Source organism: Sapajus apella, unplaced genomic scaffold, assembly GCF_009761245.1.
Source record: "Sapajus apella isolate SASKATOON/1434 unplaced genomic scaffold, GSC_monkey_1.0 scaffold15, whole genome shotgun sequence".
Classification (NCBI taxonomy): Eukaryota; Metazoa; Chordata; class Mammalia; order Primates; family Cebidae; genus Sapajus; species Sapajus apella.
Genome location: NW_022436955.1, coordinates 20,627,492 through 20,640,104, shown reverse-complemented (window position 1 = coordinate 20,640,104; position 12,613 = coordinate 20,627,492). Strand labels below are relative to the sequence as shown.

The window sequence follows — 12,613 nt, the reverse complement described above, 5'->3', positions numbered from 1 at the left end:
AAGTTTGGAATAAAGATGGGCTTTTATGTCAGTAAGATTAACTTGAATCCCAATTCACAATTGCACAGAGAAAGAAGAAATTTTGTCCATTTAATTGTACCTTTGCTGATGAAGCTCGACATTAACAAATATGATGTAAGTGAGGTTTGTTCAACAAGTTTTCTAGAGAAGGCTTCAAAAGCAATATCTACAGTGTGTTTCTCTGAATATGCCCAGTTATTTGTTAGTCTCTGCAATGGAACAGTGCCAGTCATCTACAACCACCATATTGTTTGAACATCGTGAAGAGATGCTTGCCAAGTGTCCTAAGTGTTTCCTTAAACTGTTTTTGTTGTTGTTGAGTCACAATCTTGCTCTGTCACTCAGGCTGGGGTGCAGTGGCACAGTCCTGGTTTACTGCAACCTCTGCCTCCCAGGCTCAAGCAATTCTCCTGCCTCAGCCTCCCAAGTAGCTGGGACTACAAGGCGTGCACCACCATGCCCAGCTAATTTTGTATTTTCAGTAGACACGGGGTTTTGCCATGTTGGCCAGGCTGGTCTCAAACTCCTGGCCTCAAGCGATCTGCCAACCTGGGCCTCTAAAAGTGCTGGTATTACAAGCTTGAATCACTGTGGCCAGCCTCCTTAACTATGTTAATGAGGGATACAGGTGAGTTTATAATCAGGTCGTTTAATAACAAAAAGTAATTTTTATAATTGTTGGTTGATTGAATGAACAAATTAGGTTCAAAAATTGTTCCCCACACTAATTGGGATTAAAAAGAGAAACCAATGTCTAGGAAAAGGAGATCCTGCATGTCACTTCCTCCCACCCCTGTTTCTTTCCCCCTCTGTTCTTTTCTTCCTCCCACAGCCTTGGCCTCCTCATTTCGGCTACCTGTGCCCTATACAGGTTAGGAGATTGCCTGACATTGTCTCATGTTGCGCTGCAATGACCATACCACGTGTCAGAAAACGCTATTCTAGATCAAAGCATGTGGTCTTCCTCAACCCTCCATCCTGATGGCAAACAGACTTTTTAAAAGCGGTGAGCACTACAAGGAGTGCTCCATGAACAGTCACAGCCCTTGGGGAGATGGTCTTTGAAGGTGAACCACAGCCAGGGGCTGTGCCTGCTGGAGACGAGGCCCAGGCCCAGATCCCCCATTGTCTCCTCCTATCCCTTCTTTCATGTGCCTGGACTGCAGGAAGGAGTGGGCAGCGCGCCCTTGGCAGAAGGCCTAGCTCTCCTGTTCTTCATTGTGCCCCTCAGTTTCTGCAGACTTTCCATATTCCAGCAGCTGAGAGTCTCCTCTTCCTTAGAAAAAGGGTCTTCTCTTCCCTGTCCCCCTGCCTTTTGAGAGCCAAGCTGGCTGTAGAGGAAGATACAGGACAACAGTTTCTAAATAACTAGCCCCATCACAATCACCTAAGTTTGTTTTATACAAAAACTCTCCAGCTGCCTGTCAAGAAATAGAATTTACTAAGCCTGAGGGTGGGGCCTGGGAATTTATGTTTTAAAAGGCATTAAAGTTTTTCTGAAGAACAGCTAGGTTTGGAACCACTGGTCTAAGACCAAAAAAATAAAATAATAGGAAGTGCTTGGATGTGTCTTCTTAGACAAAGGACTGACTATGGTTGCATGCCATCCCGTGCAGTTGTGCAGTGGTTGGGCCAAATTCTGCCAATACTAAAGTGACCCTTTGCCCGTCTCATATTTGGCATGTACGTTTCACCTGGAAACTACCGGTTGGCCAAGATAAGAATTCACAGAGACCCCATGTGCTGGTGATCTTAGTTTCTTCTCATTCTTAGGCAAGCCAGGAGCCTGCACTCAGGTTTGGAGGATGGGGAGCAGAAGCATTGAAAACAATTGGCCATTTTTCTCAGTCAAGCACCCACATGCAAGAGCTAGAATACTGTGCTTTTAAAAAAAAACAATTTAAAGAAAAATAGAAAAAGGTGAAGAAATACCCATTGGAACATGCCTTTTGCAAGTTGCTCCCAGGGCTGCTTGTGTGACTGTTTATGGAGAAACCCACAGTCCAGGCAGAATGACAGCTGAGGTCCTATTTCCTGCTTCGTCATTAGGTGTCAAGAGGTGGATGAATCATTCTTTAATGGATGGTGCCAACTGTCAACATCCTTATAAACTGCCCGATATGCATGGGTTACCTTGACTAAATGAAATGATAACTTCAGCTTTTTTATAACAAAAAACATTACATAGGGAAGAGCCACTAGAATGATGGTTTTTGGCCAAGCTAAACAAGTTAGTTTCATTGTTTCTGCTTTCCTGGGCCTCTGATTTCTGTTTAATGGCTAATTTTATAAATTCACGGGTTTTTAAAATTTTTTTACAATTGTTTCCAGATATTTACATATTAACATGTTGTTTATTTTTATATCCACATGGCCTGAAACCAATAAAGAAAGAATTGTTATTGTATTCAGCAAATTTCTTTGTTATGATGCCCATATTGTCTAGGGCTTTGATTACTCACAGCAAGGTCTCCTGAGAAGATAGACATTTGACATTTTCTTAGAGGTTCTATTTGTCTTAATGCTAAAAGTCCCTCTGACATGCAGAGCCACCCTTTTATAATTTGGTCTGCTTCAACAAATATTTTTCTTGCATTTTTGCTAAATAAAATGCATTTATTCTTTTAACAACTATACACCGAGTAACAACTGCAATGTGAACTCCAAGCATGGAAAAAGAGCTTGTTTTTGACCCAAAGGGACTTTACTTAAAAATACAGAAGGCAATGTTACAAGGTCATATAGTCCTAATATTAAAAACAAAAAAAATCCCTCATTTTTACATTGATCCTGGTTAGCATTTGAAAATCCTGGTTTTGATCTGTTATTGGGAATATCATTTAGGCACATCAGGATCATGCAAAAGTGTTTTTAACCTCTCCCAAATAATAGTATCACAAAATTATGGCATTAAGCAGAAAGGAGTCCCACTTGAAAATTAATTGATATAAACTAAGAACTGGAAGAGAATTTAGAGTTTATTTACCTCCCCCATTTCACAGGTATAGAAATTGAGACCCAAACATTTTAAAGCCTTTCCTAAAATCACCCAGTGATTTAACAGTTAGGTCAAGTAAGGGACAATTTTTAGGTAAGCATACATGTTGCTGTGTCATAAAATATTTTTTTACCAGACAGGTAAACATTTTTATTGAGTTGAAGGACAAGTTTGATGAGTAGTGAGTTTCAAATAAAAACCGAAAACATATCTTACTTCATAGATATGATATTATCTGAAGTTCCCTTCCCCACAAAAATGCTCTGGTACCATAAAAAACACAAGAATATTGTCATCCTCCCTCTGTGTAGGGAAAAAGTGACATATCAACTTTTAAAACTATCTGACCCATTCCCTTTCCTAAACTTGAGTATCTTCAGGGAACTGAACTATTGCTTTGCTTTGACCCATGAGTTAAGAATAACACTGAATGTTGCCAACTTTATACTACAACCATTAGACTAGACAGTCAATGAGTGAATTCTACGGAATGTAAGTTATACCTCAATTAAACTGTTTAAATAAAAAGAATACGCTTGCAGTGAGGACTCAATGCTCACACCTGTTGTTGTTGTGATGTCCCTGACAGGGTCCTCGCAGGAGCAAGCCTGTTTCTGCTGGACAAGAATTGAAGATTCTGAACTCAGGTTGCAGAAAACAGCTAGGCTGATGGGGATCTGCCATCGGCATTACACCTGACTCATTCAAACTACCTTTAACAGTTTGGCAGGAGCAGCAACGTCTGTATTTGTAGTCACCTCCATCCCAAGAGGGAAAAATAGCCATGATAAGGTTAGGGATAGAGAGGGCTGAAGATAGGAAAAACTAATTTGGTATTATTTTCTTCTTTCTATCCCACTGGTTAATAGGAAAAATATCTGGAGGAAGGAATTGTGGACACACTGTTCTTGAATATCTTGTGGATTTTATGAAATATTTTTTAAAATCTGCTTTAAGAGTCATCTGTTGACGTTGTAATGTTTTGCTTATTTTCAGAAATTTTTCCTAAGACCTACCTGGTAAACCAAGAGTAATAATGTATGCAGATGTTAGAGCTACCAAAGACTAGCAACAGAAGTGGGCACAACAGAAAGAAACAATGATGATATGATGATGATATTAATAACTGACATTAATGCACATCTACTATGAGCAAGGGATATACTTTGTACTTTCCACGTATTAATCTGAATTATCCACATCTTGTGAAATAATGATTAACTCTCCTAATTATGCATATGAACCAAGGCTCACAGACATTTCATACTATGGCCCTGGATTCATGACAGCCTGTTATATCCTATTTGTGACAACATGGATGAACCTAGAAGAGAGTGTGCTAAGTGAAATTAGCCAGACACAGAAAGGTGAATACCGCATGCTCTCACTTGAGGCAGGAAAATCACTTGAACCCAGGAGGCAGAGGTTGCAGTGAGCTGAGATTGAGCCATTGCACTCCAGCCCGGGCAAAAAGAGTGAAACTCTACCATATATATATATACACACACACACATACGCACGCGCACGCACGCACACACACACACACACACATAATTTACATACATAATTTATATGATTTATATATAATATATATATTATATATAAATATATAAATTACTCAGATACATAGAAGCAAAGAGTAAAATGTTGGGGTGAGGGACAGGAGGAAATGGGGAGATGTTCGTTGAAGTGTCTAAGTTTCAGCTATAACAGGAATAAGTTCTGGAGATCTAGCATACAACATGGTGATCAAGTCTATAGTTTATAATGCTATAGACTTGAAATTTGCTAAGAGGGTAGATGTTAAATATTTCTACCACATAAAAGAAGAAAAGAAAAAAAAGAGGGAAAAAGAGGGGGAAAATGGAGGAAAGAAGAAATAAAAGGAAAAAGGAAAGAAAGGTTACGGGTGATGGATATGTTACTAACTTGATGGTGCTGATCATTTCACAACGTATACATATGTCAAAACATCAAGTCATACATGTTAAATATAGACAATTCCTATTTGCCAACGATACCTCAGTAAAGCTGAGAAAGAAAGAATTTTATGGTTTTGAAGCTTTGCAGGAAATAACAATAAGCAGGTTGATTCGTGGATGAGATTTTGTGAGCCCCTGGATCATCCAACCTCAGCTGTCAACCTCCTGGCATGGGTGCATGGCTGAGGTCCTCAAAGGACTGAGAGCTGGCAGCCTGGGGAGTGGTCCACTGCCAACTCTTTCCTCTCTGCAGAGTGGGAAGAAGTCAGTTCCTGTGAGACCCTGAATTAAAGCCTGAATGGGTGGGCACTTTTAATATCCTTTCCAGTGTCACAATCTTGCTAGCAGAGTTTCTAACTGAACTGCAGCCAGCCTCAGTCAGGGATCAGGAAACAGCCTGTGGCTGGGGCCAAAGTACTTGTTCTCCATCCACATGTAGTCACCCAGGTAGAGAGGTCTCAGTTGGAGGTCAGCCTGTAATTCTCAATGGATCAATTGTTTCCACCCGTCTCCCCTCTGCAAGGTCCGGAAGACATGACATAGGACTTCAGGCAAGATTAATGTGCTGCTTTACTATATTGTCTCTCTGGAAGGCACACTTTGAGTATTGTTTGCTAGCACAAAGAGTCTTTCAGAGTCACCTTGTAAAGGACTGCTTTGCGGAAGATTATATTTGAGAGTTAGGTGTCTCCGTATCAACAGGATAAGTGGCCGGGAGATTCAGCAGTGATCTAGATAATCTTATCAACTCAGATAATTCAGACTTTGGTTTTACAGCCTTCAAATGCAGTAGCCAAATAATCACCAGCTAGTTTAATTCCTTTCCACAGAAAAAAAGAAGGCTGACACTTACTAAGCCCCAATTATGGGCCAGATACTCTCCTAGGCACTTTATCTGCACTCTTTCCCTTAATTCTCACATCAAATCCTATATCAGCATTTCCTCACTTTTAAACAGAAGGAAACTGAATTTCAGTCAAGGTAAGTAATGCACCTAAAATCACACAGAAAATAAATGATGTAATGAGGTTTGGAATGGGTCTGTTTCAGACAAAAGTCTTTCTACTTAGAAGTAGAAGCAGCCAACTTTTAAAATAACAAGCCAATAATAAGATCTACTTAGATACTGCTCCGTGGCTTCTTACTGTTTGGTGGTAGAAGCTTCCTGCGAACCTACTCCTAAACAGATAAAATATGGGGGCAGCGGGGAGAAGCCTGCCTAAAAATTCTGAAAGTAAATATAAGCAGAAATATTGTTAAGTCAGATGTGGAGAGCTAAATCACAAAGGGGTAAGTTTCTTTTCTTCTCGTTTCTTTCTTATTTATGGCTTTATCTTGAGGGCAGGTTATACAAACAGCACAGCATAGGGGTGGGGGCTAGAATCCTGATAGAATTTCTGGATGAAAAAACTAGGGAAAGAAACCCCAAACATCATGTCAGGTTCCCAGATAAGAAGAGAAGAATTCACCTAAATGAGAGATGTAAAAAAAAGGGCATTTCCTAATTCTCAACATGAACTTCATATAAAACTCCGATCTGGAGAACACCACACATGTGTGGGAGAGACTCAAAGCATCACAGCAAAGGCTTCAATAATTAAACTGAAATTTGAACTAATAACCACAGTAAATGAAACAGAGCTTATCTTTTGGGTCTTATCTAATGGATTATCTGCTAAAATAAAATCATTGTTCTTCAGAGGAATGTAACAGAACCCAGCTCCTTCATCATAACACTATGTCCAAGATCCAATCCAAAATTATTAAACAAAGAACTGATGAATATGAACCATTTCTATAGGAAAAGAGGATCAACATACACCGACCCCAAAATGACCCAGATGTTGGGAGAGTCCATGTGTTTAAAGTTACATTCAGAACTTTAGAGCAGGTGATAGAGCTACCCTTGATAATAACAAGAATCATTCAAAATGAAAAGAAGAATATAAATGTTATCAGAGAAATATAAAATATAAAAACAAATGAAAATATTAGAATTGAAAAATATAATATTAACAAAAATTTACTGCCTAAGCTTAATGAAATAATAGATATGATAAAGAGGCAGTGAACTTGAAGACAGATTAATGGAACATATCCAATCTGTAGAGGGAAAGACAAATGATTTTTAAAAAAACAAACAAGGGCCGGGCGCGGTGGCTCACGCCTGTAATCCCAGCACTGTGGGAGGCCGAGGCGGGTGGATCACGAGGTCAAGAGATCGAGGCCATCCTGGTCAACATGGTGAAACCCCGTCTCTACTAAAAAATACAAAAAATTAGCTGGGCATGGTGGCGCGTGCCTGTAATCCCAGCTACTCAGGAGGCTGAGGCAGGAGAATTGCCTGAACCCAGGAGGCGGAGGTTGCGGTGAGCCGAGATCGTGCCATTGCACTCCAGCCTGGGTAACAAGAGCGAAACTCCGTCTCAAAAAAACAGGATAATGGTGGGGTAAGGACCTCCAAAAATCGCTTCTTCCATACATCAATGAAGTGGGAGGGGCCCAGATGGACTATTAGAACCAGTTGCAGGCTGTGGCTCTCCAAGAAGAACAAAAATGTAGAATGAATTCTCCACCTTCAACTGAGGTATCCAGGTTCTCACACTGGGACTGACTGGGCAGTTGGTGCCACCCACAGAGTGTGAGGAAAAGTAGGGTGGGGCAGCAGCCCACCTGGGAGTGCCATGGGGCAAGGGGAGATCTCCCTCCTCCAGCCAAAGGAGGCGGTGAGTGAACGTGCCACCCTGCCTGGGAAACCACCTATTTCCCATGGATCTTTGCGACTCTTGGATCAGGATATCCCCTCGTAAGCCCATGCCACCAAGGCCTTGGGTCCCAAGCACAGAGCTGTGCAGACTCTCAGCAGCTGCTGGAGCAGACAGAGGGATTGTTTTGGATACTCCAGCACTGCAACTTCTGGTGAGGCAGGAAGGCAGCTGAAGCCAGGGAGCCAAGCAGCATCCCTCAACAAGCTCTGCTCCCACAGAATCTTACCAGCTCAGACTCACTGACTTGGAATGACTGGCTGGCCAGAGGCAGCAGGCTGGAGACTGCCTAAGATGACCAATTTCCAGGGAGAGGGGTGGCTGCCATCTCTGCAGCTCTTCAACGGTATTCCCCTGCCAGTGCCAAGAAGACTGAGCTTTTGGACTGGGAGGAATTCCCCACAGTGCAGCACAGTGGCTGGGGCAGATCATGACCAGACTGCTTAAGTGAGACCCTGATCCATCCCTTATCACCAGGCGGGGTATCCCCACAGGAATTTCAGCAACTCCATCCAGGGGTTTACCGACAGATCTTTGATGTCCCTGGGACGGAGCCTCTGAAGTTTACATTCAGGATTAGGAAATGCTCTTTTTTTAAACATATCCCATTTAGATGGGATTCCTCTATTCTTATCTGGGAGGCTGATATGATGTTTGGGGTTCCTTTCCCAAGTTCTTTCATCCAGAAGTTCTATCAGCATTTTGTGGGGAGGAGTGACTGCAGTTTCCACGGTTCAGCCTATTAAGTCTTTCCTGCCAGCTGACTCTGGAGAGTCTGGACAGCACAGAGTACCCGCTCTGCTAAGGGGCAGTACGACTGCTTCTTTAAGTGGGTCCCTGATCTCATTCCTCCTGTCTAGGGGAGACTTCCCAACAGGGGTCGCCAGACACTTCATAGAGGAGTGTTCCAGGCAGCATCAGCCAGCATCAGGTAAAGCTTCCTCTGGGAAGCTTTCCCAACCTAATAAGACAGGCTAACACTCAAACTCAGGAAATTCAGGGAACCCCAGGGAACTCCGTAAGAAGACCAACCCCAAGACACATAATCATCAGATTCTCTAAGGTTGAAATGAAAGAAAAAATGTTAACGGCAGCCAGAAAGAAAGGCCAGATGACCTACAAAGGGTAGCCCATTAGACTAACATCGGAACTCTCTGCAGAAACCCTACAAGCCAGAATAGATTGGGGACAGAGCTCCCAGAGGAAGGAGCAGGTGGCCATCTTTGCTGTTTTGCAGCCTCCATTGGTGATACTTCCAGGTGTGGGAGGGACCCAGGTGAACAGGGTCTGAAGTGGACTCCCAGCAAACCTCAGGAGCTCTGCAGAAGAGGGGCCTGAATGTTAAAAGAAAAACAAAGCAACAACAAAACATCATCAACAACAACAAACCCACAGAAAACAGACTAAATAAACTAGAAAATCTGGAAGAAACTGATAAATTCCTGGACACATACACCCTCCCAAGACTGAACCAGGAAGAAGTTGAATCCAATTGAAATCCAATTGAAATCCATTATTGAAATCCAATAATGAATAGACCAATCATGAGTTCTGAAAGTAAGACAGGAATAAATAGCCTACTAACCAAAACAGCCTAGTACCAGACAAATTTACAATTGAATTCTACCAGAGGTACAAAGAGGAGGTAGTACCATTTCTGAAACTATTTCAAACGATTGAAAAGAAGGGATTCCTCCCTAAGTCATTTTATGAGGCCTGCATCATCCTGGTACCACAACCTGGCAGAGATACAACCAAAACAAGAGAACTTCAGGCCAATATCCCTCATGGACATTCATATAAAAATCCTCAATAAAATACTGGCAAAACAAATCCAGTAGCACATCAAAAAGCTTATCCACCACAATCAAATCAGCTTTATCTCTGGGATGCAAGGCAAATCAATAAATGAAATTCAGCACATAAACAGAACTAAAGACAAAAACCACAGTTATCAATAGATGCAGAAAAGGCTTCTGATAAAATTCAACCTCCCTTAATCCTAAAAATTCTCAATAAGCTAGATATTAAAGAAATATAACTCCCAGCACTTTGGGAGGCCGAGGCGGGTGGATCACGAGGTCAAGAGATCAAGACCATCCTGGTCAACATAGTGAAAACCCGTCTCTACTAAAAATACAAAAATCAGCCGGGCATGGTGGCGCGTGCCTGTAATCTCAGCTACTCAGGAGGCTGAGGCAGGAGAATTGCCTGAACCCAGGAGGCGGAGGCTGCGGTGAGCCGAGATCACGCCATGACACTCCAGCCTGGGTAAAAAAAAAGAAACACCGTCTCAAAAAAAAAAAAAAAAAAAAAGAGAAACATAACTCAAAATAATAAGAGCCACTTATGACAAACCCATAGCCAATATCATACCGAATGCGCAAAAGCTGGAAGCATTCCCTTTGAAAACCGGCACAAGACAAGGATGCTCTCTCTCACCATCCCTATTCAACACAGTATTGGAAGTTCTGGCCAGGGCAATCCGGCAATAGAAAGAAATAAGGGGTATTAAAACAGGAATAGAGAAAGTCAGACTGTCTTTGTTTGTAGATGACATGATCCCATATGTAGAAAACCTTATTGTCTCAGCCCAAATGCTTCTGAGGCTGATAAGCAACTTCATCAAAGTCTCAGGATACAAAATCAATGTGCCAAAATCACAAGCATTCCTATACACCAACAGACAAGCAAGGGGCCAAATCATGAATGAATGAACTCCTCACAACTGCTATAAAGAGAATAAAATACCTAGGATTATAGCTTACAAGAGAACTAAAGGACCTCTTCAAGGAGAATTATTGCTCAAGGAAGTCTGAGAGGACACAAATAGAAACATTCCATGCTCATGGATAAGGAGAATCAATATCGTGAAAATGGCTAGCCATCTAACAGCAGTTTAACATCTAAAATATATAAGGAATGATAAAAACTCAATAGCAAAAAGTCAAGTAACATGATTTTAAAATGGGCAAATGACCTGAATAGACATTACTCAAAAGGGACATACAAATGGCCAACAGACACATGCATAACACACTCAACAGTACTAACCCTTAGGAAAATGCAAATTAAAACCACAATGAGCTGCCACCTCACACCTGTCAGAATGGTTATTATCAAAAAACTATACAGTGGTTCTTCAAAAAACTAAAAATAGAATTATCATGTAGTCCAGCAATCCCACTTCTGGGTATATATCCGAGAAATTAAAATCAGTATGTTGAAGAGACATCTGCACACCCTGTCTTTGCAGCATTATTCACAATAAGCCAAAACCTGGAATCAACCTAAGTATCCATCAACGGTTGGTATTCTACAAGAAAATACGGCATTATACACAATGGAATATTATTCAGCCTTTAAAAGAAGGAAATTCTGTACTTTGTGGCAACATGAATAAACTTGGAGGAGATTACACTAAGTTAAATAAGACACACAGAAAGACAAAACCTGCATGGTCTCACGTATATGCAGAATCTCAAACCATTGAAATCAGAAGTAGAGAACAGAATAATGGTCACCAGAGACTGGAGGAAGGAGGGATGGAGAGATGGTTCATGGTTCAAAGTTTCAGTTAGACAGGAGAAATAAGGTGTTTTCAAATCTGTTGCAGTCTGTTAACTGCAGTAGATAACAATGTAGAGTGCAAAATTGCCAAGTAGATTTTAAATGTTCTCATTACAAAAACAGTAAGTATTTGAGGTGATGGACGTTTATTGGCTTGGTAGAATCACTACACATTATACCCATGTATTACTACATCACTTTGTAACCCACAAATATATATCACTTATTTTATGATAAAATAAAATAAATTACTGACACATGCTACAACATACATAATTTTTAAAACATTTTGCAAAGTGAAAAAAGTGACATATCATTTCAGTCCAATAAAATGTCAAAAATATGGAAACCTATAAACTCAAAGTAGATTAGTGGTTTCCCAGGCATACGAAGAGCCTAGGGGTCATGGGAGTGATAAAGTGTGCAGAGTTTCTTGCTGGATGATGACATGTTCTAAAATTGACTTTGATGATGGTTGTCAATATATCATAGAATTTTGCACAGTAAATGGGTGAATTGTGTTTAAAAAAGGGGGGTCTCTGGAGATCACTAGTACAGGGGTTTATCTAGGGGTGAACCTTAGAATCACTTGAAAATCTTCTAAAATACATGTTCCTAGACCAATGTAGATTTTCTACACTTGATCTTAGCCAAAAGGCTGAAAAATGATCCAATGTAGATTTTCTAAATACAAGTATCTGAGAGTGATGTCAGAGTTTTTGTGTCTTTTAAGCATACAAAGGTAATTCTAGTATGTAGCCAGGATAGAGAACCCTGGCCCCATCTGAATGCCATTCAACCTAAGTTGCCTGGCTAGCCTAAGATAAGGCTGACACTAAGAACCTGGCTTTCCATGACTTCCAATCCAATGGCTTTCTATGGACTATGCTATCTTTCAAAAATCCTAAATTCAGTCCAATTCTCAACAAGTAATGGACCCCAGTGTTTTGTTGTCTGAAACTCTTGGATGTCTGAGGGTCATTACTCAAAGAAAAAGATCTCAAGATTTACTTTCTTGGTGGGACACAGAAGCTCAGGCTTGTAAACCCAACACTTTGGAATGCCAAGGTAAGAGGATGGCTTGAGGCCAGGAGTTCGAAACCTGCCTGGTCACCATAGTGAGATCCCGCCTCTACGAAAGAGAAATTTAAAAAAATAGATGAGCATTATGATATGCACCTGTAGTCCCAGCTACTTGGGAGACTGAGGCAGAGGATTGCTTCAGCCTAGGAGTTCAAGGCTACAAGTGAGCCAGGATCATACCACCGCTCCAGCAT

General features: G+C 41.1%; 1 protein-coding gene across 1 annotated transcript in view; it reads right to left on the bottom strand.

The window, feature by feature from the left end:
* The window catches only part of SYCE1L (synaptonemal complex central element protein 1 like), a 76,922-nt gene that overhangs the window by 10,521 nt on the left and 53,788 nt on the right, over positions 1 to 12,613 (bottom strand). The window lies entirely within an intron of this gene.